Source organism: Triticum aestivum, chromosome 4D (genome assembly GCF_018294505.1).
Source record: "Triticum aestivum cultivar Chinese Spring chromosome 4D, IWGSC CS RefSeq v2.1, whole genome shotgun sequence".
Taxonomy (NCBI): domain Eukaryota; kingdom Viridiplantae; phylum Streptophyta; class Magnoliopsida; order Poales; family Poaceae; genus Triticum; species Triticum aestivum.
In genome coordinates this window covers 474,051,521-474,076,701 of record NC_057805.1, presented here as the reverse complement: position 1 = coordinate 474,076,701, position 25,181 = coordinate 474,051,521, and positions in this window count along the sequence as shown.

Below are 25,181 nucleotides of genomic sequence, written 5' to 3'. Positions count from 1 at the left end.
TCATGCGCCCGTGCACCTGCCAGCGCATGCGCCTGCGCGTGCACTGACGCGCACGCCCGTGCCGGTCCCCGCGCGGGTGCCAGTGCCCCCCTCAGCGGCATGGATGGCCGCTGTCGACCGCTTCCTTGCACGAACGCCAGTCGCCTCCTCCCGCCAGTTGACTCGCTCCGAAGTCCCGAACATTTTGGCCTTCCTTGAAGCTAGGCCAACGTCCAGGAGTATGCCAGCAACGGCGCAAGGTGCCGCCGTCGCCGTCGGTCAGTGGCCCGACGACACACAGAGCACGACACAGGAGCCGCTTCCCACCGCAAGATGCCCCCGCCGCCGCCGCGTAATCTAAATTTGCCATGAAAAATGTTCGGATTGCCATGCTTAAAATCCGAACGTTTATCATTTCCGTTTATTTTAGATCAATCGTCGTATAATTTAAAGTCGGAGTCAGACTGAACGAAATCTATGGTTTGATCGATTGAATGTTCTGCTAGAGCCGTATCAAATTAAATATAAAACGTCATCAAGCCACATGTATTCCTTGTCATCCAATGATCTAGACTGCTTCAATGTCGAGTGCTCAACACGTTTAGCGTGCAGTTAATTTCATGCAAAAAATAGTGCTAATCACATAATAACACACAAATAATATCCTACTTAATATCCGCATGCACTTAATATACTTTCAAATTAACGTGCATTGCACGTACACACTGACTGGTGCTGCTAGCACGTGAAACTGGTGCCATAACTTGTGAACCCGTCCAGATATGGTCAACGGCAACATCGCCCGCGAGTTCTTCGTGTTTGCCCATGCGTCTAAACGCAGAAGGGGAGGAGAGAGAGAGAGCACACATGGAACCCACCAGTAAGTGAAGGCGAATAGTACTAAAAATAATATTACATGTTATCAATTAAATAGGATGTGGTAATATATAAACATTATGTGAACAAAGGGAGGTACAACAAACATTGCTGTTCTACGTATGTTGCCTATTGACGTGCGGCTTGAAGGCCTTGGTCACATGTTCGATCCTCGTCCTTTATTTTTTAATTTGTATATGGGTCCAAATTTGTTTCATGACATGTGGGCCCCTCGGTGTGTGGTTTGTAGCACTTTAATTTGTGGGTCGAAATTTGTTCCATTCCAAGTGGACTATCGGTGTGTAGTTTTGTAGCTTATTTATAATAATTAAAGAGAACAACAGAGTTTTTTGCAATAATACCATGGTGCGACGTTGAAGGCGAGAAAGGACGTGCGAGAGAGCGATGACCGAGCCAGAGGAAAATCAACTAGGGGAGTTGCGAGGGTTGCAACGGTGTTTCGAGTAGTTGTGGGCCGAATGCTATGAAAATATAATCTAAACCAACCGGAATAAATGCCTACACAAATTAATCCAAGGTTGGAGTGCCCCTCGCAATGTAAATAGCTCCGGCTTTGCGAGGGATGGAGCGGTAGCTTCAATGTGTGGAAGACACGGCGTGTGAAAGCAAGGTCAATCGAGAGACATATAGATAGAGAGACAAAGTGAGTGTGGTCCGACATTCATTGAACAAATATATATGCTCTGGAGAGATATTGTCCGATTGAGATTTTGGCAAGGGTGAGGGTTGTAAGATAGAGCTTGAGAGATGATCCAGTCACAGACGTGTAGATATATTTTGTGTGTGGGAGGAAGCAAGGCCAATTGATCACATAGGGTCGTCGTGCGATCGAAAGAGTGAGACGGGTTGGAGAGGGTGACCTAGATAGACAATGTGCGCGAGAGAGTATACAATGTGAATAAATTGAATTGGGCTCAAACATGGTGATATATCATTTTTGTCCGAGAAAGAGCGAGGTCAATCGAGGCATACAAAGAGAGAGAGAGAGGGAGAGAGAGAGAGAGCGTGGCCCGCCATGAGGTAGAAAGAGTGGGGGCGGCTTCGATGGACTGGCCTAGATAGACGATATGCGTGAGAGAGTAGAGTGTGTCGATCGAGGCCCGAACAGGGAGATATATCATTTGTGTGTGAAAGAAAACGAGGTTAAACGAGACTCAGATAAAGAGAGCGAGATTGAGCGAGTGTGGCCCGCCGTGTGGAAGAAAGAGTGAGACAGTCTCGAGGGAGTGACCTAGATAGACAACATGCGTGCGTGCGCACGAGAGGTTGGGGGGCTAGATAGGCAATGCATGTATTTAGCGCGAGAGGGTGAGAGGGAGAGGGGGAGAGAGAGAGAGCTCGGCATGGGGTGCAATGGCGGGTGTGTGAGGTAAATACATTTCATAACAAAGTGGAAAAAGGGGGTTGTGTAGTTGAGAGAGTTAGAGATCGAAACATGGAGAGAAAGAATGGATGTGTGTTGGAAACCGATAGCTTCCTAAGGTGGTTAGGAGAGGAAGATTGACCGATACGGGAAGTATGTAGTGTGTCTACGGGGGGGGGGGGGGGGGGGGGGGGGGCTAAAAACAACATTTGAATGTAGATAGTATGAGACTTAATATCGATGTTTCAATTCGGTGTACATTGTAAGATTTGCACTGAGGACCATGCATATGGGTAATTATTTCGAATTCGTGCCATACTAGGTTTCGAAAAGTTGACATTGACTCGATTTGTTGAGCTATTTTGTAGGTCATATGTTTGAATCCATCCAAAAGTTTTCTCACTACCATGGTGTTCATCATATACATATGAATTTGTATTAAAAAAGTAGCGTGGATACAGTGAAATGCGAAATCCACGTTAGAATTGGAGATCGCTATGTGACACACACTCTAATTCAAATAACTAATTATGTGACACACACTCTAATCCACGTTAGCGTGGATACCGTGGATACCGTTTCGATTTTTTTTAAATAGCTCCTCATTAATTAATTTATAGTATCTCGTTACGAATGACTAATTATTGCAAGGAAACCACGGGCATGGTAATACATACAGATTCGTTTGCAAATGAAAGAAGATCCGTTTGCATTCTCAAATGTAGGCGCACCAGGCAGACCAGGGTCGTGTCGTGGTGGTCGCGTGTGTCGGACGGACGCTTAGCACCCAGCCACCCACCCCCTCCCTCCCTGTTGGGGAACGTAATAATTTCAAAAAAATTCCTACGCACACGCAGGATCATCGTGATGCATAGCAATGAGAGGGGAGAGTGTGTCCACGTACCCTCGTAGACCGAAAGTGGAAGCGTTAGCACAACACGGTTGATGTAGTCGTACGTCTTCACAATCCGACCGATCCAAGTACCGAACGTACGGCACTCCGAGTTCAGCACACGTACAGCTCGATGACGTCCCGCGAACTCCGATCCAGCAGAGCTTCATGGGAGAGTTCAGTCAGCACGACGGCGTGATGACGGTGATGATGTTGCTACCGACGCAGGGCTTCGCCTAAGCACCGCTACGATATGACCTAGGTGGAATATGGTGGAGGGGGGCACCGAACACGGCTGGGAGAGATCAACAGATCAACTTGTGTGTCTAGAGGTGCCCCCCTGTCCTCGTATATAAAGGAGCAAGGGGGAGGCCGGCCGGCCCTTGGGGCACGCCAAGGAGGGGGGAGTCCTCCTCCTAGTAGGAGTAGGACTCCCCTTTCCTAGTCCAACTAGGAAGAGGGAAGGGGGAAGGAAAGAGAGGGAGAGGGAAAGAGGGGCCGCGCCCCTCCCCTAGTCCAATTCGGACTCCTGATGGGAGGGGACGTGCCACCTCCTGGGCTGCTGCCCTCTCTCTCCCCACACGCCCACTAAGGCCCAATACTTCCCCGGGGGGTTCCGGTAACCCCTCCGGCACTCCGATTTTCTCCGAAATCACCCGGAACACTTCCGGTGTCCGAATATAGTCGTCCAATATATCAATCTTTACGTCTCGGCCATTTCGAGACTCCTCGTCATGCCTGTGATCATATCCGGGACTCCTAACTACCTTCGGTACATCAAAACACAAAACTCATAATACCGATCGTCACCGAACTTTGCGTGCAGACCCTACGGGTTCGAGAACTATGTAGACATGACCGAGACACGTCTCCGGTCAATAACCAATAGCGGAACCTGGATGCTCATATTGGCTCCCACATATTCTACGAAGATCTTTATCGGTCAAACCGCATAACAACATACGTTGTTCCCTTTGTCATCGGTATGTTACTTGCCCGAGGTTCGACCGTTGGTATCTCAATACCTAGTTCAATCTCGTTACCGGCAAGTCTCTTTACTCCTTCCATAATACATCATCCCGCAACTAACTCATTAGTTACAATGCTTGCAAGGCTTGTAGTGATGCGTATTACCGAGTGGGCCCAGAGATACCTCTCCGACATTCGGAGTGACAAATCCTAATCTCGAAATACGCCAACTCAACAAGTACCTTCGGAGACAGCTGTAGAGCACCTTTATAATCACCCAGTTACGTTGTGACGTTTGGTAGCACACAAAGTGTTCCTCCGATAAACGGGAGTTGCATAATCTCATAGTCATAGGAACATGTATAAGTCATGAAGAAAGCAATAGCAACATACTAAACGATCAAGTGCTAAGCTAACGGAATGGGTCAAGTCAATCACATCATTCTCCTAATGATGTGATCCCGTTAATCAAATGACAACTCATGTCTATGGCTAGGAAACATAACCATATTTGATCAACGAGCTAGTCAAGTAGAGGCATACTAGTGACACTCTGTTTGTCTATGTATTCACACATGTATCATGTTCCCGGTTAATACAATTCTAGCATGAATAATAAACATTTATCATGATATAAGGAAATAAATAATAACTTTATTATTGCCTCTAGGGCATATTTCCTTCAGTCTCCCACTTGCAGTAGAGTTAATAATCTAGATTACACAGTAATGATTCTAACACCCATGGAGCCTTGGTGTTGATCATGTTTTGCTCATGGAAGAGGCTTAGTCAACGGGTCTGCAACATTCAGATTTGTATGTATCTTGTAAATCTCTATGTCTCGCACCTGGACTTGATCCTGGATGGAGTTGAAGCGTCTCTTGATGTGTTTGGTTCTCTTGTGAAATCTGGATTCCTTTGCTATGGCAATTGCACCAGTATTGTCACAAAAGATTTTCATTGGACCCGATGCATTAGGTATGACACCTAGATTGGATATGAACTCCTTCATCCAGACTCCTTCATTCGCTGCTTCCGAAGCAGCAATGTACTCCCACTACAGGAATCAGCTACTTTGCCGTCTGCCACGACAGACGGCAAAGGCAAGGATGGCGGACGGCAAAGGCCTTTGCCGTCTGCCGCGGACGACAAAAGGCTCCAGCAAAGTAGGCTACGGTAAAGAGCTTCTTTGCCGTCTGCTTTCTGAAGCGGGCGGCAAAGGGGCCTTTGCCATCAGCGGCGGACGGCAAAGAAAGCCGACAACAATAAATTCGCTGTTAGTCCGTTAGGCGTCTAACGGCAGCCTTTGCCGTCCGCCGCTGACGGCAAAGAGCATCAAGCCTTTGCCGTCTGCCACTGTAGGCAAACTGACCAAATGGGTCAGCTGCCAGGAAGCACAGGTGGTTGCCACGTGGCTTCTTTGCCGTCCGCGGCGGACGGCAAAGAGCTCGTTGCCGTCGGTGGCAGACGGCAAAGAGCCTGCATTGCCTTTTTTCTATTTTTTCTTATACCCAACCATTTTCACAGCAAATAGATGATACATATATATTTTTCACATGGCAAGTTCACAGCAAACATATGAGATATCCAACACATATAATTTCATCATACATGCATAGTTCCATCAACCATACATAGCAAGTTCCACATACATGCATCCAACCATACATATTACGATAGTGTCATCCTACCATACATGCATAGTTCATCGATACAAAAGAAACATAGTTCATCCAAACAAGCACTGCATCTATAAAAGCACAAATGGAAAAGAAGCACTCCATCCATGCAAGCTTCCGTGAATTAAATCAAATCTGCAAAATGATAAACAAGATGTTAGAAAAAGAAGAAGAAAATGAAGAAGAAGAAGAAGAAGACTATAAGAAGTAAGCATACTTAAGTAAAATGGAGCTAACCTAGAAGAAAATGAATAAGAAGAAGAAGAAGACTAGAAGAATACAAGAAGAAGAAGAAGACTATAATTAAGCTTATTATGTAAACTTGGTCATTTTGTGCTAACATAAGTAATTTTGGAGTTAACCTATAGGAAACTAAGCATATTAGAGATAACTTAGCATATTAGAGCCAACTTAGGTAAAATGGAGCCAACCTAGGTAATTATGCCATCTTTGAGTGAACTAAGCATATTAGAGCTAACTTATAGCTAACTTATGTCATTTTGGAGAAGAAGAAGAAGAAGAAAATGAAGAAGAAGAAGAAGAATATATGACATTTATGAGCTAATTTAGGTGAAATTGATCGTTTGTGAGCTAACCTAGGTGAAATGGATCGTTTATGAGCTAATCTAGGTAAAATGGGTCATTTTAGAGCTAACTTCGGTAAAATGCATTATTTTGGAGCTAACCTAGGTAAGATGGGTCATTTTGGAGCTAACCTAGGTAAAATGGGTCATTTTAGAGCTAACATAGGTAAAATGGATCATTTTGGAGCTAGTCTAGGTAAAATGGGTCATTTTAGAGCTAACTTGGGTAAAATTGATCATTTATGAGCTAACTAAGGTAAAATGGGTCATTTTAGAGCTAACTTGGGTAAAATGGATTGTTTATGAGCTAACTAAGCTAATTATGCTAAGTCTAGGTCATTGTGGTAAGCATATTGGAGGAAATAAGGCTAAGTCTAGGTCTTTATGCATTTGTTAAGCAAAACACTAGAGAAACTTACCATGATCATGGAGGTGTAGGAGCGGGCAGGCTCGTGCCGGTAGCTGGAGAAGGATCGTGCAATGCTTTTCTGGAGTTACGCTGCACCAAAGATCATTTCCAATGTCTCGTTAGCATGATGACACTCAAATGTTAAGACTAGCAAGTAATGTCCATTCAAATTAAACACACCATTGTCCCAGGAGCAATCACTGGCATCGGTGGAGCGGTCTGACCGGTCTTCTCGCACACAGACTGCACATTTGGTTTTGACGACTCAGTCATACTAGTTAGTAATGAGACAAACACTACATGAATGTTTTGGCTAATCTGCAGAAGAAACTTACCACAAGGAGCTCGTACATGGCCCTTGCCTGCATGTCATTCCGTGCCCTCTCCTCCTCCAACATCTTTGTCGTCCTCTCCTGCAACTCCCGCTGCCTCTCCGCCGCCTCCGCCAGAAGATTCTCCGTTCTTTCTCTGTCACTCTGTATAGTAGCCTGCAACACCACTCCTCGTTACCATTTGTAATCATTGATGGAAGCACACACAATGTAATGGAGAAAGATAGCTGAGTACGTATAACTAACCTTGATGGCGAGTTGGACTGGCTGTTCACGAGGCCTTATCTCAGGAGCGGAGCTCGACTGGCGCGCCTTGATCTTCAGGAGAGTGCTAGGACAACGGATAAGTCCATCTCCAATGGCTATGGAGCCATGGGACCTCCCACCACCAGATATCATCACTAGCTCTGGATCAATGGGACCCTGACGGGAGCCGTGTACAACCACACTGGTAGACGGTGCCCCCTCCTCCTCAATATCAGTCGGCTCCCCGCCATCATCAGCATGGCCACTCGGCCCCTCAGGCTCATCCGGCCAGGTACCCCATCCAGACGTGTGCTCCTCCGGGGTCTCGTGGGCCAAAGGCTCGTGGGCCGAAGGCCCGTCGACCCGAGGCTCGTGGGCCGAAGGCTCGTGGACCGGAGTCCGTGTAGCCTCCTCCTCGGACGAGTCCACCCTAGCAGTCACGTGCTCGGGTGAAACAGCTGGGGGTGGTGGCGAGGAAGGCGCCCTAGCAGTCACCCTACCTCCTCTCCCGCGACCACGTGCTCCTCTCTTCTTCCCTCCCTTACCTCGTCCCCTGTTGGACACCGCTGTCGATGAAGAAGGGCCTGGCGGTGTCGCCATACTGTCCAGCAACGCTCGGCGGAGAGGTGCGTGTGGAATGGAAGACCTCCCACCACGCGCCGACGAAGAAGGGGCCTCGGAGCGCTCCCGACCAGCGCCCACCATCTTTCAACACCTGCCATGACAAAGAGTAAACGAAATTAGTACAACATAAAAAAAATACCGACATGAATAATAATATATGATGTTTTTCGTAACAAAATCAAAAAATATATATGATGTTTAAATCTATCCGATCAACACAATTATATATGATGTTTCTCATAACAAAATCGAAAAATATATGATGTCAGGGTGTCAGGGGTCGGGGTGTCGTGCCGGGGTGTCGGGGTGGCGTGTCGGGGTCGGGGTGCCGTGTCGGGGTCGGGGTGCTGTTTCGGGGTCTGGGTGTCGGGGGTCGGGGTGTCGTGTCGGTGTCGGGGTGCCGTGTCGGGGTCGGGGTGCTGTTTCGGGGTCGGGGTGTCGGGGTCGGGGTGTCGGGGTGTGGTGCCGGGGTCGGGGTGTCGGGGTCAGGGGGTCGGGGTGTCGGGGTGTGGAGTCGGGGTCAGGGGGTCGGGGTGTGGTGTCGGGGTCGGGGTGTCGAGGTCAGGGGGTCACGGGGTCGGGGTGTTTCCTTCTCTCCTTATTCTTCTTTGCTTCTCTTCTTCTTCTTCTTCTTCTTCTTCTTCTTTCCTTTCTTCTTTTTCTTTTTTCCTTCTCTTCTTCTTCTTCTTTTATTTCTTCCTTATTTTCCTTTTTCCTCTTCTCCTCATCTTCTCCTCTTTTTCTTCTTCTTCTTCTTCTCCTCCTCCTCCTCTTCCTCTTCTTCTTCTTCTTCTTCTTCTTCCCCCTTCTACATATTCTTCTTTTCTTCTTCTTCTTTTTTCATCTTTTTTCTACTTCTTATAATTATATAACTAATTAACTAAAACCCATGCACTAGTCTAATCTAATATAATCTAGCACTAAATCTAACACTAACACATATCTAGTCTAATCTAACAATTAAACAGCAAAAAATAAAAAACAGAAAAAAAACAAACCGGATATGGCGTTGGCCGAGGCTTCGCAGCGGCAGGGTGGCAGTGGCGACGAGGGCCGCAGGGCTTCGGGGCGGTGGCGCCGGGGCGCTGGGCTGGTGGTGGGGGCGGCGGGGCGCCGCGGCGGTGGGCTGTTCGGGCGGTGGGGCGGCTGGGCGCCGCGCCTGTGGGCCGTTCGGGCGGCGGGGCGACGGGGCGAGGGGGCAAGGGGGCGACGGGGCGGCGGGGCGACGGGGCAAGGGGGCGGCGGCGGGTGGTGGGGCAAGGAGGGCGGCGGGTGGTCGGGGCGACGGAGCGAGGGGCGATGGGTGGGCGGGTGGCGGGGCAAGGGCGGCCGCGGGTGCTGGGAGCGGCGGCGAGGGCGGCAGGTGGGCGGGTGGCGGGGCAAGGGGGCGGCGGCGGGTGCTGGGGGCGGCGGCGGTGGTTGTCGGGGAGGAGACAGAAACAGAGAGATGGAGGGGCGGGGTGGGGCTCGGCCGTTAGTTAGGTTAGCTCTTTGCCGTCCGCCCCACCTTTGTCGTCCGCTTTTTTCTCTTTGCCGTCTGCTGGCAGACGGCAAAGAAGGGGGCCCGTTAAGTTTTTTATGATCAGCTCGTTAGCGGGGGCCACCTCTCTCTTTGCCGTCTGCCAGCTGACGGCAAAGAATTGGCTGATGGCAAAGACCTTCTTTGCCATCAGCCAGTTCGTTGCCGTCCGTTTTCCTGAAGTGGACGACAAAGACCTTCTTTGCCGTCAGCCAGCAGACGGCAAAGAACTGGCAGACGTCAAATAAGCTAATTCTAGTAGTGTCCGCTTCACACGTAGATCCCGCCACAACGCTTTGTTTAGAACTGCTCCAACTGACAGCTCCATCGTTCAATATAAATACGTATCCGGTTTGCGATTTAGAATCGTCCGGATCAGTGTCAAAGCTTGCATCAATGTAACCATTTACGATGAGTTCTTTGTCACCTTCATAAACGAGAAACATATCCTTAGTCCTTTTCAGGTATTTCAGGATGTTCTTGACCGTTGTCCAGTGACCCACTCCTGGATTACTTTGGTACCTCCCTACTAAACTAATAGCAAGGCACACATCAGGTCTGGTACACAGCATTGCATACATGATAGAGCCTATGGCTGAAGCATAGGGAACATCTTTCATTTTCTCTCTATCTTCTGCAGTGGTCGGGCATTGAGTCTTACTCAACTTCACACCTTGTAACACAGGCAAGAACCATTTCTTTGCCTGATCCATTTTGAACTTCTTCAAAACTTTGTCAAGGTATGTGCTTTGTGAAAGTCCAATTAAGCGTCTTGATCTATCTCTATAGATCTTGATGCCCAATATGTAAGCAGCTTCACCGAGGTCTTGCATTGAAAAACTCTTATTCAAGTGTCCTTTTATGCTATCCTAAAATTCTACATCATTTCCAATCAACAATATGTCATCCACATATAATATTAGAAATGCTACAGAGCTCCCACTCACTTTATTGTAAATACATGCTTCTCCAAAAGTCTGTATAAAACCATATGCTTTGATCACACTATCAAAATGTTTATTCCAACTCCGAGAGGCTTGCACCAGTCCATAAATGGATCGCTAGAGCTTGCACATTTTGTTAGCACCCTTTGGATCGATAAAACCTTCAGGTTGCATCATATACAACTCTTCTTCCAGAAATCCATTCAGGAATGCAGTCTTTACATCCATTTGCCAAATTTCATAATCATAAAATGCGGCAATTGCTAACATGATTCGGACGGACTTAATCATCGCTACGGGTGAGAAGGTCTCATCATTGTCAACTCGTTGAACTTGTCGAAAACCTTTCGCAGCAAGCCGAGCTTTGTAGACAGTAATATTACCATCACCGTATGTCTTCTTCTTGAAGACCCATTTATTTTCGATGGCTTGCCGATCATCTTGCAAGTCAACCAAAGTCCATACTTTGTTCTCATACATGGATCCCATCTCAGATTTCATGGCCTCAAGCCATTTTGCGGAATCTGGGCTCATCATCGCTTCCTCATAGTTCGTAGGTTCGTCATGGTCTAGTAACATGACCTCTAGAACAGGATTACCATACCACTCTGGTGCGGATCTTACTCTGGTTGACCTACGAGGTTCGGTAGTAACTTGATCTGAAGTTTCATGATCATCATCATTAACTTCCTCACTAATTGGTGTAGGTGTCACAGGAACCGGTTTCTGTGATGAACTACTTTCCAATAAGGGAGCAGGTACAGTTACCTCATCAAGTTCTACTTTCCTCCCACTCACTTCTTTCGAGAGAAACTCCTTCTCTAGAAAGGATCCAAATTTGGCAACAAAGTCTTGCCTTCGGATCTGTGATAGAAGGTGTACCCAACAGTCTCCTTTGGGTATCCTATGAAGACACATTTCTCCGATTTGGGTTCGAGCTTATAAGGTTGAAGCTTTTTCACATAAGCATCGCAGCCCCAAACTTTAAGAAACGACAACTTTGGTTTCTTGCCAAACCATAGTTCATAAGGCGTCGTCTCAACGGATTTAGATGGTGCCCTATTTTACGTGAATGCAGCCGTCTCTAAAGCATAACCCCAAAATGATAGCGGTAAATCAGTAAGAGACATCATAGATGGCACCATATCTAGTAAAGTACGATTACGACATTCGGACACACCATTACGCTGTGGTGTTCCATGTAGCATGAGTTGCGAAACTATTCCGCATTGTTTCAAATGAAGACCAAACTCGTAACTCAAATATTCTCCTCCACGATCAGATCGTAGAAACTTTATTTTCTTGTTATGATGATTTTCTACTTCACTCTGAAATTCTTTGAACTTTTCAAATGTTTCAGACTTATGTTTCATTAAGTAGATATACCCATATCTGCTCAAATCATCTGTGAAGGTGAGAAAATAACGATACCCGCCGCGAGCCTCAACATTCATTGGACCACATACATCAGTATGTATGATTTCCAACAAATCTGTTGCTCGCTCCATAGTTCCGGAGAATGGCGTTTTAGTCATCTTGCCCATGAGGCATGGTTCGCAAGTACCAAGTGATTCATAATCAAGTGATTCCAAAAGTCCATCAGAATGGAGTTTCTTCATGCGCTTTACACCAATATGACCTAAACGGCAGTGCCACAAATAAGTTGCACTATCATTATCAACTCTGCATCTTTTGGCTTCAATATTATGAATATGTGTATCACTACTATCGAGATTTAATATAAATAGACCACTCCTCAAGGGTGCATGACCATAAAAGATATTACTCATATAAGTAGAACAACCATTATTCTCTGATTTAAATGAATAACCGTCTCGCATCAAACAAGATCCAGATATAATGTTCATGCTCAACGCTGGCACCAAATAACAATTATTTAGGTCTAAAACTAATCCCGAAGGTAGATGTAGAGGTAGCGTGCCGACCGCGATCACATCGACTTTGGAACCATTTCCCACGCGCATCCTCACCTCGTCCTTAGCCAATCTTCGCTCAATCCGTAGCCCCTGTTTTGAGTTGCAAATATTAGCAACAGAACCAGTACCAAATACCCAGGTGCTACTGCAAGCATTAGTAAGGTACACATCAATAACATGTATATCACATATACCTTTGTTCCCCTTGCCATCCTTCTTATCCGCCAAATACTTGGGGCAGTTCCGCTTCCAGTGACCAGTTTGCTTGCAGTAGAAGCACTCAGTCTCAGGCTTAGGTCCAGACTTGAGTTTCTTCTCCTGAACAGCAACTTGTTTGCCGTTCTTTTTGAAGTTCCCCTTCTTCTTCCCTTTGCCCTTTTTCTTGAAACTGGTGGTCTTGTTGACCATCAACACTTGATGCTCCTTCTTGATTTTACCTCCGCAGCCTTTAGCATCGCGAAGAGCTCGGGAATCGTCTTATCCATCCCTTGCATATTATAGTTCATCACAAAGCTCTTGTAGCTTGGTGGCAGTGATTGAAGAATTCTGTCAATAACACTATCATCCGGAAGATTAACTCCCAGTTGAATCAAGTGATTATTATACCCAGACATTTTGAGTATATGTTCACTGACAGAACTATTCTCCTCCATCTTGCAGCTATAGAACTTATTGGAGACTTCATATCTCTCAATCCGGGCATTTGCTTGAAATATTAACTTCTAAGCCGTAAAGCATGGCACACTGAACTATCGAGTAGTCATCAGCTTTGCTTTGCGAGACGTTCATAACATCTGGTTCAGCTCCTGCAGCAGGATTGGCACCTAGCGGTGCTTCCAGGACGTAATTCTTCTGTGTAGCAATGAGGATAATCCTCAAGTTACAGACCCAGTCCCTGTAATTGCTACCATCATCTTTCAACTTTGCTTTCTCAAGGAACACATTAAAATTCAACGGAACAACAGCACGGGCCATCTATCTACAACAACATAGACATGCAAAATACTATCAGGTACTAAGTTCATGATAAATTAAAGTTCAGTTAATCAAATTATTAAAGAACTCCCACTTAGATAGACATCCCTCTAATCATCTAAGTGATCACGTGATCCATATCAACTAAACCATGTCCGATCATCACGTGAGATGGAGTAGTTTTCAATGGTGAACATCACTATGTTGATCATATCTTCTATATGAATCACACTCGACCTTTCAGTCTCAGTGTTCCGAGGCCATATCTGCATATGCTAGCCTCGTCAAGTTTAACCTGAGTATTCCGCGTGTGCAAAACTGTCTTGCACCCGTTGTATTTGAACGTAGAGTTTATCACACCCGATCACCACATGGTGTCTTAGCACGAAGAACTTCGGCAACGGTGCATACTCAGGGAGAGCACTTATACCTTGAAATTTAGTGAGAGATCATCTTATAATGCTACCGTCGATCTAAGCAAAATAAGATGCATAAAAGATAAACATCACATGCAATCAATATAGTGATATGATATGGCCATCATCATCTTGTGCTTGTGATCTCCATCTTCGAAGCACCGTCATGATCACCATCGTCACCGGCTCGACACCTTGATCTCCATCGTAGCATCGTTGTCGTCTCGCCAACTATTGCTTTTACGACTATCGCTACCGCTTAGTGATAAAGTAAAACAATTACATGGCGATTGCATTGCATACAATAAAGCGACAACCATATGGCTCCTGCCAGTTGCCGATAACTCGGTTACAAAACATGATCATGTCATACAATAAAATATAGCATCATGTCTTGACCATATCACATCACAACATGCCCTGCAAAAACAAGTTAGACGTCCTCTACTTTGTTGTTGCAAGTTTTACGTGGCTGCTACGGGCTGAGCAAGAACCGTTCTTACCTACGCATCAAAACCACAACGATAGTTCGTCAAGTTAGTGCTGTTTTAACCTTCTCAAGGACCGGGCGTAGCCACACTCGGTTCAACTAAAGTTGGAGAAACTGACACACGCCGGCCACCTGTGTGCAAAGCACGTCGGTAGAACCAGTCTCGCGTAAGCGTACGCGTAATGTCGGTCCGGGCCGCTTCATCCAACAATACCGCCGAACCAAAGTATGGCATGCTGGTAAGCAGTATGACTTGTATCGCCCACAACTCACTTTTGTTCTACTCGTGCATATAACATCTACGCATAAAACCTGGCTCAGATGCCACTGTTGGGGAACGTAGTAATTTCAAAAAAATTCCTACGCACGCGCAGGATCATGGTGATGCATAGCAACGAGAGGGGAGAGTGTGTCCACGTACCCTCGTAGACCGAAAGCGGAAGCGTTAGCACAACGCGGTTGATGTAGTCGTACGTCTTCACGATCCGACCGATCCAAGTACCGAACGTACGGCACCTCCGAGTTCAGCACACGTTCTGCTCGATGACGTCCGCGAACTCCGATCCAGCAGAGTTTCATGGGATAGTTCCGTCAGCACGACGGCGTGATGACGGTGATGATGTTGCTACCGACGCAGGGCTTCGCCTAAGCACCGCTACGATATGACCGAGGTGGAATATGGTGGAGGGGGGCACCGCACACGGCTGGGAGAGATCAACAGATCAACTTGTGTGTCTAGAGGTGCCCCCTGCCCCCGTATATAAAGGAGAAAGGGGGGAGGCCGGCCGGCCCTTGGGGCGCGCCAAGGAGGGGGGAGTCCTCCTCCTAGTAGGAGTAGGACTCCCCTTTCCTAGTCCAACTAGGAAGAGGGAAGGGGGAAGGAAAGAGAGGGAGAGGGAGAGGGAAAGAGGGGCCGCGTGTTGGGGAACGTAGTAATTTCAAAAATTTCCTACGCACACGCAAGATCATGGTGATGCATAGCAACGAGAGGGGAGAGTGTTGTCCACGTACCCTCGTAGACCGAAAGCGGAAGCGTTAACACAACGCGGTTGATGTAGTCGTACGTCTTCACGATTCGACTGATCAAGTACCGAACGCACGGCACCTCCGAGTTCAGCACACGTTCAGCTCGATGACGTCCCTCGAACTCCGATCCAGCCGAGTGTTGAGGGAGAGTTTCGTCAGCACGACGGCGTGGTGACGATGATGATGTTCTACTGACGCAGGGCTTCGCCTAAGCACCGCTACAATATTATCGAGGTGTAATATGGTGGAGGGGGGCACCGCAAACGGCTAAGAGATCAATGATCAATTGTTGTGTCTATGGGGTGCCCCCTTGCCCCCTAATATAAAGGAGCAAGGGGGGAGGCGGCCGTCCTAAGAGGAGGGCGCGCCAAGCGGGGAGTCCTACTCCCACCGGGAGTAGGACTCCTCCTTTCCTTGTTGGAGTAGGAAAAGGGAAGGGAGAAGGAGAAAGAAGGAAGGGGGCGCCCCCCTCCCTAGTCCAATTCGGACTAGTCCATGGGGAGGGGTGCGGCCACCCTTTGGGGCCTTTCTCTCCTTTCCCGTATGGCCCATTAAGGCCCAATACGAATTCCCGTAACTCTCCGGTACTCCAAAAAATACCCGAATCACTCGGAACCTTTCCGACGTCTGAATATAGTCGTCCAATATATCGATCTTTACGTCTCGACCATTTCGAGACTCCTCGTCATGTCCCCGATCTCATCCGGGACTCCGAACTCCTTCGGTACATCAAAACACATAAATTAATAACCGTCATCTAACTTTGCGTGCGGACCCTACGGGTTCGAGAACTATGTAGACATGACCGAGACACGTCTCCGGTCAATAACCAATAGCGGAACCTGTATGCTCATATTGGCTCCCACATATTCTACAAAGATCTTTATCGGTCAGACCGCATAACAACATACGTTGTTCCTTTGTCATCGGTATGTTACGTGCCCGAGATTCGATCGTCGGTATCTTAATACCTAGTTCAGTCTCGTTACCGGCAATTCTCTTTACTCGTTCCGTAATACATCATCCCGCAACTAACTCATTAGTTACAATGCTTGCAAGGCTTATAGTGATGTGCATTACTGAGTGGGCCCAGAGATACCTCTCCGACAATCGGAGTGACAAATCCTAATCTCAAAATACGCCAACCCAACAAGTACCTTTGGAAGCAGCTGTAGAGCACCTTTATAATCATCCAGTTACGTTGTGACGTTTGGTAGCACGCAAAGTGTTCCTCCGGTAAACGGGAGTTGCATAATCTCATAGTCATAGGAACATGTATAAGTCATGAAGAAAGCAATAGCAACATACTAAATGATCGAGTGCTAAGCTAACGGAATGGGTCAAGTCAATCACATCATTCTCCTAATGATGTGATCCCGTTAATCAAATGACAACTCATGTCTATGGCTAGGAAACATAACCATCTTTGATCAACGAGCTAGTCAAGTAGAGGCATACTAGTGACACTCTGTTTGTCTATGTATTCACACATGTATCAAGTTCCCGGTTAATACAATTCTAGCAAGAATAGTAAACATTTATCATGATATAAGGAAATAAATAATAACTTTATTATTGCCTCTAGGGCATATTTCCTTCACCGCGCCCCCCTCCCCTAGTCCAATTCGGACTCCTCATGGGAGGGGGTGCGCCACCTCCTCGGTTGCTGCCCTCTCTGTCCCCTCAAGCCCACTAAGGCCCAATACTTCCCCAGGGGGTTCCGGTAACCCCTCCGGCACTCCGGTTTTCTCCGAAATCACCCGGAACACTTCCGGTGTCCGAATATAGTCGTCCAATATATCGATCTTTACGTCTCGACCATTTCGAGACTCCTCGTCATGTCCGTGATCATATTCGGGACTGCGGACTACCTTCGGTACATCAAAACACAAAACTCATAATACCGATCGTCACCGAACTTTAAGCGTGCGGATCCTACGGGTTCGAGAACTATGTAGACATGACCGAGACACGTCTCCGGTCAATAACCAATAGGGGAACCTGGATGCTCATATTGGCTCCCACATATTCTACGAAGATCTTTATCGGTCAAACCGCATAACAACATATGTTGTTCCCTTTGTCATCGGTATGTTACTTGCCCGAGGTTCGATCGTCAGTATCTCAATACCTAGTTCAATCTTGTTACCGGCAAGTCTCTTTACTCGTTCCGTAATACATCATCCCGCAACTAACTCATTAGTTACAATGCTTGCAAGGCTTATAGTGATGTGTATTACCGAGTGGACCCAGAGATACCTCTCCGACAATCGGAGTGACAAATCCTAATCTCGAAATACACCAACTCAACAAGTACCTTCGGAGACACCTGTAGAGCACCTTTCTAATCACCCAGTTACGTTGTGACGTTTGGTAGGACACAAAGTGTTCCTCCGGTAAATAGGAGTTGCATAATCTCATAGTCATAGGAACATGTATAAGTCATGAAGAAAGCAATAGCAACATACTAAACGATCAAGTGCTAAGCTAACGGAATGGGTCAAGTCAATCACATCATTCTCCTAATGATGTGATCCCGTTAATCAAATGACAACTCATGTCTATGGCTAGGAAACATAACCATCTTTGATCAATGAGCTAGTCAAGTAGAGGCATACTAGTGACACTCTGTTTGTCTATGTATTCACACATGTATCATGTTCCCGGTTAATACAATTCTAGCATGAATAATAAACATTTATCAGGATATAAGGAAATAAATAATAACTTTATTATTGCCTCTAGGGCATATTTCCTTCACTCTCCCCCTCCCCCCCCCCCAAAAGGACGACGACAAAATAAGTTTGCGCTTCCACGTTTCGGATTGAAATATCTGGCGGCCCCAATTCCAGCCCTGCAAAATCTCCCTTCTCCACCGTCCCCTTCCGCGCCCAGATTGCTCAAATCCCTAATTCGCCGCCAACCCAAGCAAAGTTCGAATCTCCCCTCGTCTCGTCTCTTTCCCCACCTCTGTGCCGGACGACGAAGACGAAGACGACGGTCGCGCTTCACCACCGCACCGGGTGGTCCACCGACAACGTCGGCCGCTGCAACCAACATGCCTCACAGACACCGACTTCCACCGCATCAGGTGCGCTTCACCGACGCCGTCTCCCAGCTCACCGGGGCTACTTCACAGAGCACATCGTCGTGCCTTCGCCCCCCGAGGCCGCTGGGGCTTCACCAACGGTCTCGTCCACCACATTGTAGCGCTCCGCTGCCACTCAAGATCTACATCCGTGCGTGGCCAGCCAACGCCAGCGCATCACCCTCAACGGCTCTTAAGTGACCCGAACTCTAGCTAGGCGAGCATGCCCAAACGCCGGCTCGAACTAGGTATCCACACATCACTCCCTTGTGCACTGTTCCGACGATGTTTGGATATCCTTTCACTGCTCTCTTAGCTTACACACCTATCCAACTCTGAATTTAACTCTTATTTCTTCTGGAGATATCATCTGAAACAAGCAAATCCATTTTTTAGCGAAGCATGACGGCGCTACGGGATCTGGTACACATCCTGCACACCCATATAACCTTGTAAGTATCTGTCCTCCTGTACAACAGCAAGGTCGATTCCTCTTATTTGATCAGCCATTCGCCGTGTCAAAAATGCTGAGGGGGATGCAAGGAGCACAAGGCCTACACATCCAAGCAAGTGGTAACATGGACATGTACATGGAACATCCCAAGCGCAAGCAGAGCTGCAGTGAGCCTGTACAACGAGCTAGCTTAAGTCCCTGCATTTCATTTAATTCATACTGGCATTCGTGTATGATTTGTGTGCAGTGGCGGATCCACGAATTCAAGTTACCAGGGGCGAACATTTAACTTAAAAAATACGAAGGCACTTGCACTCCGGAAATCAACATAACTTGAGAAATGTGAAGCTACATGCACTTTGAAAACCAGCTAATGATCCAAAGTAGTTCAGATTATAAACACTAAATGATGCAAGCACCAAAAAACACAAAATGCAACATGGTGTACAAGGACTAGAAACATGGTCTGTACCTGCTTGAATTACTCGTTCTCTGGCTGAAAATATCGAAGTGTAATTGCACCTATAACCAGTGCGCAAACTGCATATCAATATATCTATCCTGCACAAGTATGCCAATAGTTTCAAACAACAGATTAGAAAAGTATGTATGCTACGTTGTCATGATACAGGGACTTTCTGGTTGATGGCCTCGATGTTTCCTCAAGCCATGAAAATGCACTATAATTTGCTTGTCATCAATGCCTGCAAATCTCTATGTCTCTCTCAACATAGCAGATCATCATTAGACACTAAATCCTTCAATGGGAGCTTGCAAAATGCTTGCATTAGATGCCTCATTAGACACTATGTGTTCATCACCAGGAGCATGTAAAATGTTTGAATCAAATCCTTCATTAGCAGTCTGTTCATTAGACACTTCAGGCTCAAGAACAACATGAGCTTGGATGTTTGCACCGGAAACTTGATTAGATACATCAGATTCAGTCAGTTCAGTATTGATTGGGGGAGTTATAAAATAAGTAGAAATTGGTTTCATTTTCTCATAGATTCCCTACATACAAGAAGTTTTACAACACCGTCAGGTTTAACTATTGGCCAGAAATTGAAGAGTTGAATTAGATATAATCAGGGATGTGATGTACCTGCTCGTTGCGCATGCTACGCTTGCAAGCTGCGACTGTCCGTTTGCACAAGCTCGATGTCATGCCCGTGCTGCCGCCGCTGCCTCCCATGCAGGCTACACCCAGGGTTGGATCTTCATCTTCTTGTCCTTCCGTTCGCTTGAAGCCCGGCGACTGCCCTCCAACGAAGGCGCGAGGAAGTGCTATGTCGGTCTGTCCAGCGGCAGCTAGGTTAGGAGCGAACCAGACTAGAGGCTGGAGCGGATGAATTGGGATTTTTCCTGCTGTCGATCGATATGGGAGGCGCTCGTTTGGGCCGCGAGCCTGCTATAGGGCCTTCCTTGCACTTATGTTATTGGCCTATCCAAATTGAAACATTTTTCTTCATTTTTTACATTGCCTGCTCGTGCGTTGGGACGAACAAAACTAGCCTGGGCCAACCTGGACGACTCAAACTAGGTGCACACTTTCGAACCACCCGAGGCGGCCGCCCATACCAGCCCCTATGGTGGCGTCGCCCCTTTTGCGTGTATGATAGGGGTAGTGAAAAATATTCCAGTGGCGCTTTTGATTTACCCACAGAATGGTTGAATTGCTTGTTTCTATGAACTGAGTTCGCCAATAATGTGAAGGATGCCAGTCTTTTCATCCTATTGTAGATTTCTTAGATCTCGATATGCCAAAAGTAATCGCATGAAATATACAGTAAAAGCCAGTGTGATGTGTGTGGCTACAACTAGTCTGACTACACGTCCTCATATAACATATCAAGGATGCACCATCTTACCAGATTAACCATTCGACTTACCAATGCAGTGTGGGAAGAAAGAAGTATTGGGACTGCGTATCCAAGCAATTGATGCCATGGACTCCTTCGTACAACCTTGTAAGCGAAAAAGAAGTTGCAATGTGCCTATACAAAGAACTAGCATAAGTTCAGTTACCTGCTTCTCGGAATTTTAGTTAGCCACTTATTGCAAAATTGTTCAATTATGTTGCTTGGCTTAATTTAGTTTGCTACTGATTACATAATGCCACAGCCTGTTAATCCTATTATAGACTGCGCCTATCTATGTGTTTGATACTTACTGTTAAGAATTACCTGTTTGCCTGAACTTAAATAGCTACTTGTTTGTTTAACTGCTTTGCTGCTGCAACAACGGGTTACAATGATGTTAATAACTACTTTTCAGCATCGAATTGAAACTCTTTAATTCCTTGTTTGTTTAACTGGTTTGCTGTTATAACTCCCAGTTGAGATGTTTTGCTAACTTCAACTTTTCTGAATCCAATCGAAACTTTAATGGCAAAACAGGTTAGCCCAAGATCAAAGAGCGAGGTCCCCATGGACGTTGTATCATCCCACAGCAGTGGCACCGGCCCAACCGTGCATTATGAATTGCCAACTGCTGATGCTCTAGAGGCTAAACTAGTGGTAGAAAGAGATTCTGCTTCTGCACTTAGAGATGAAGTTGACATGTTGAGGAAGCAAATAGCACAATCAGTAGCAGTACTCAAGACAACCATTAAATATTTGGTGGATTTCAAAACGAATCAAGCTGAGACTGACCACATTGTTAAGGTCCTGAAGGAAAAAAGGAAAATAAATTCCCACTTGGTAAATCATAGGTGAAATGTTCTTTCCATCGTTGAATAACCTTTGTGGTGTTTGTTCATGTAATCAATCAAACCATTTGTTTTAGAGATCATGTAATAATTGTTTTTTGTTTTTTGGTTTGTAATTTTATTTGAGCATGATACGTCTCCAACGTATCTATAATTTATGAAGTATTCATGCTGTTATATTATCTATCTTGGATGTTTAATGGGCTTTTATATGTTGTTTTATATGATTTTTGGGACTAACCTATTAACCTAGAGCCCAGTGCCAGTTTCTGTTTTCTCCTTTTTTTGAGTTTTGCAGAAAAGGAATACCAAACGGAGTCCAATTGACGTGCCAATTTTTGATGATTTTTTATGGACCAAAAGAAGACCACGGAGCATCGGAGTTGGGCCAGAAGAGTCCCGGGCTGCCCACAAGGGTGGGGGGCGCGCCCACCCCCCTGGGCGCGTGGGCCTGCCTCGTGGATAGCTCGGGCACCTCCTTGACGTGAGACCGACGCCAAAAATTCCTATAAATACAGAAACCTCGGAAAATTAACCTAGATCGGGAGTTCCGCCGCCGCAAGCCTCTGTAGCCACGAGAAATCAATCTAGTCCCTCTTTGGCACCCTGCCGGAGGGGGCCATCATCACCGGTGGCCATGGAGGAGTATCCCGGAGAGGCCATCATCTCCATGAAGGCTAAGGACCAGAGGGAGAACCTTTCCCCATCTAGGGGGGAGGCCATGGAGGAGGAAGCACAAGGGGGAGAACCTCTCCTCCTCTCTTCCGGTGGCGCTGGAGTGCCATCAGGAGGGGAATCATCGCCGCGGTGATCGTCTTCATCAACATCACCACCATCATCACCATCCTCATCTCTCTTACGCGGTCCACTCTCCCGCACCCCGCTGTAATCCCTACTTGAACATGGTGCTTTATGCCACATATTATGATCCAATGATGTGTTGCCATCCTATGATGTTTTGAGTAGATATCTTTTGTCCTTGGGTTGATTGATGATATAGATTGGTACGAGTTGTATGTTTTATTTTGGTGCTGTCCTATGGTGCCCTCCGTGTCGCGCAGGCGTGAGGGATTCCCGCTGTAGGGTGTTGCAATACGTTCATGATTCGCTTATAGTGGGTTGGTGAGTGACCGAAACACAAACCCGAGTAAGAGGGATTGTTGCGTATGGGGATAAAGAGGACTTGATGCTTTAATGCTATGGTTGGGTTTTACCTTAATGATCTTTAGTAGTTGCGGATGCTTGCTAGAGTTCCAATCATAAGTGCATATGATCCAAGTAGAGAAAGTATGTTAGCTTATGCCTCTCCCTCATATGAAATTGCAATGACGACTACCGGTCTTGTTAATAATTGCCTAGGACAATTCCGCACACCGATCCACCATTATTCCACACTCGCTATTTATAATATTTAGTAATATATTCTAACTCTATGATAACAGCACCTACTTTTATGTTTTAGCTCTCCGATATCATACAAAGTTAGCCTCTTCATACCCACAACGTAGTTTTATTTCTCGTTTCTAGTTGGAAGCAAACGTTCGGTGCACGTAGAGTCGTATCAGTGGCAGATAGGGCTTGAGAGAATATTGATCTTACCTTTAGCTCCTTGTGGGTTCGACACTCCATACTTATCACTTCCACCTTTGGAAATTGCTATGATGATTCCCAGCACTTGGGGATTATCAGAGCACAAATCTGTATTAATTGATAAGACTCGGAGACATTTCATTTTGATTGTTGTGCCAGACCTACAAATATGCCAATCGGGCTGAATGTGCATTCAACAATAATAGTAGTATAGATGGACCATAAGTGGCACGCATAAAAAAGGGCCAAGATGTTGTAGTAGCTTGGCTAAAAAAGGATGTTGTTGTAGCAAAGAAAAGTACAGCGGCCTGGCTTATGTATGTTAGTTGATATTATTGATCCATATACTCTATAAGTGTTTATATGTCTGTTAGTTCTGTACATTCTTGGTTGATTGACTCGGTATTTGAATCTTGATACATCGCTTGTGTACATATCTAAATGGGGGTATGTCGGAGTAAATGACCATGGGTAGCCTAACCGACTCCCCCTGGCTCTTTGAAAATTATCAGTCTGTTCAGGCCTTCAAGCATACAAAGCTTAGGGCCGCCTTCCCCCAGCCGGCTACCCCCAAGGCCGACTCCCAGAAGGCGACCCAGCCCCAGAAACCTCCTCCAAGAAAGATATGAGATGGCCGACTCCGGGAAGCCGGCCCCAAGAAGTCCGACTCTCGGAAGCCGGCTACGAAGAAAGCCCGCTCCCGGAAGCCGGCCAAGATTGCACCCACCAAGACTGAACCCTCATAGCGGTGGTACGATGGGGTGTGGCCACAGTGCGGCCCGCTACCCCGATTCCCGGAACAGGCGTGGCCACAGGGCGCCGTACGGGCCAGCCATCCCCCGTCCGGTGCGACACTGTAGCCATGTTGGCCTCGATGTCACCCACGACAGGTGCCAGAACGGCCCGCGGGCGGCGGGCCCCTTTGCCAGAGAGACATCTGAAGACGGCCCGGCCTCCTCTAGTCGGCCAGGGATGTGGCCAGCTCCCAATAGCCGGCTACCTCCCTCCCTCGAAGCATGCGCCCCATTAAGGAGACAAGACGAGGTAAGGCTACAGTGAGAGCTCGCAAGGCGGCCACACTGTAGCCACGCTTACCTCGACAAAGCCCTCGTCATCAGTGGCGAGGCAACAGTAACCAGCCGCCGACAAAGCCCCCATGCGGTGGGGCCGGCGTGCCGGGCGAAAAGACGGCAGCCGGCAGGACCCACCAGTCGGCAGGCCCCAATGACCAGCGGAGAAGCCGGCGAGCGTAGACACTGACGGCTGGGACCCGCGCCCCGTCGGATTACCATTGTACCCCTGGGGGGTAGGCCTATATAAACCCCCCGGGACACCCATGCAAAGGGTTGATCTCATCGAGTTACACACACCACCTAGAGAGAAAGGGAGAGCTAGCCTTGCCCTTCTTCTTCCTCTAGCCAGACAGCTCGAGGAGCACTTGTAGCCACTTGTATTGATCTAGTGATCATGCGGAGACCCCGCAGAGCAGGACTAGAGGTGTTATCTCCACGGAGAGCCCCGAACCTGGGTAAGATTCGCCGGCGTGCATGTCTTCGCCTCATCCCGTTTCCAGGCACCGGCGACGTCTTACTGGCTCCCACAATGATAAGCCACCCGTTGGCATATGTCGCACCTACCAACCGACATTTGGCGCCCACCGTGGGGCCAGGTGCACCGTCGTCCGGAGACCTGTTCTGGACGGGAACCCTTTTTCTTCCCCATGAGCGCAGCCAGCCTGCTGCACCCGATGGCGCTTGCCCCGACGCGCTGCAAGGCGTTGACGACGCCTGCGCAGCGAGCTGCCTCGCCAATCTTCTTGGCGAAACTCTCATCTCCGACGAGCCCGCGTCCGACGCGGGCACGGACTACCCCGAGAGTCGCCTCGTCAGCCTCCTCGACCAACTTCACGTCTCCAGCGAGCTTGCTGTAGACCTGGAGTCGGTCGGCTCCACCGACCCGATGCTTGTCGACTCCGACACAGAGTCGCTCGACGCCTACCCCTCCGACGTGGTAATATTCAACGACCCTCTCCCTCGAGCTGACAACGGCAGTAGCGCT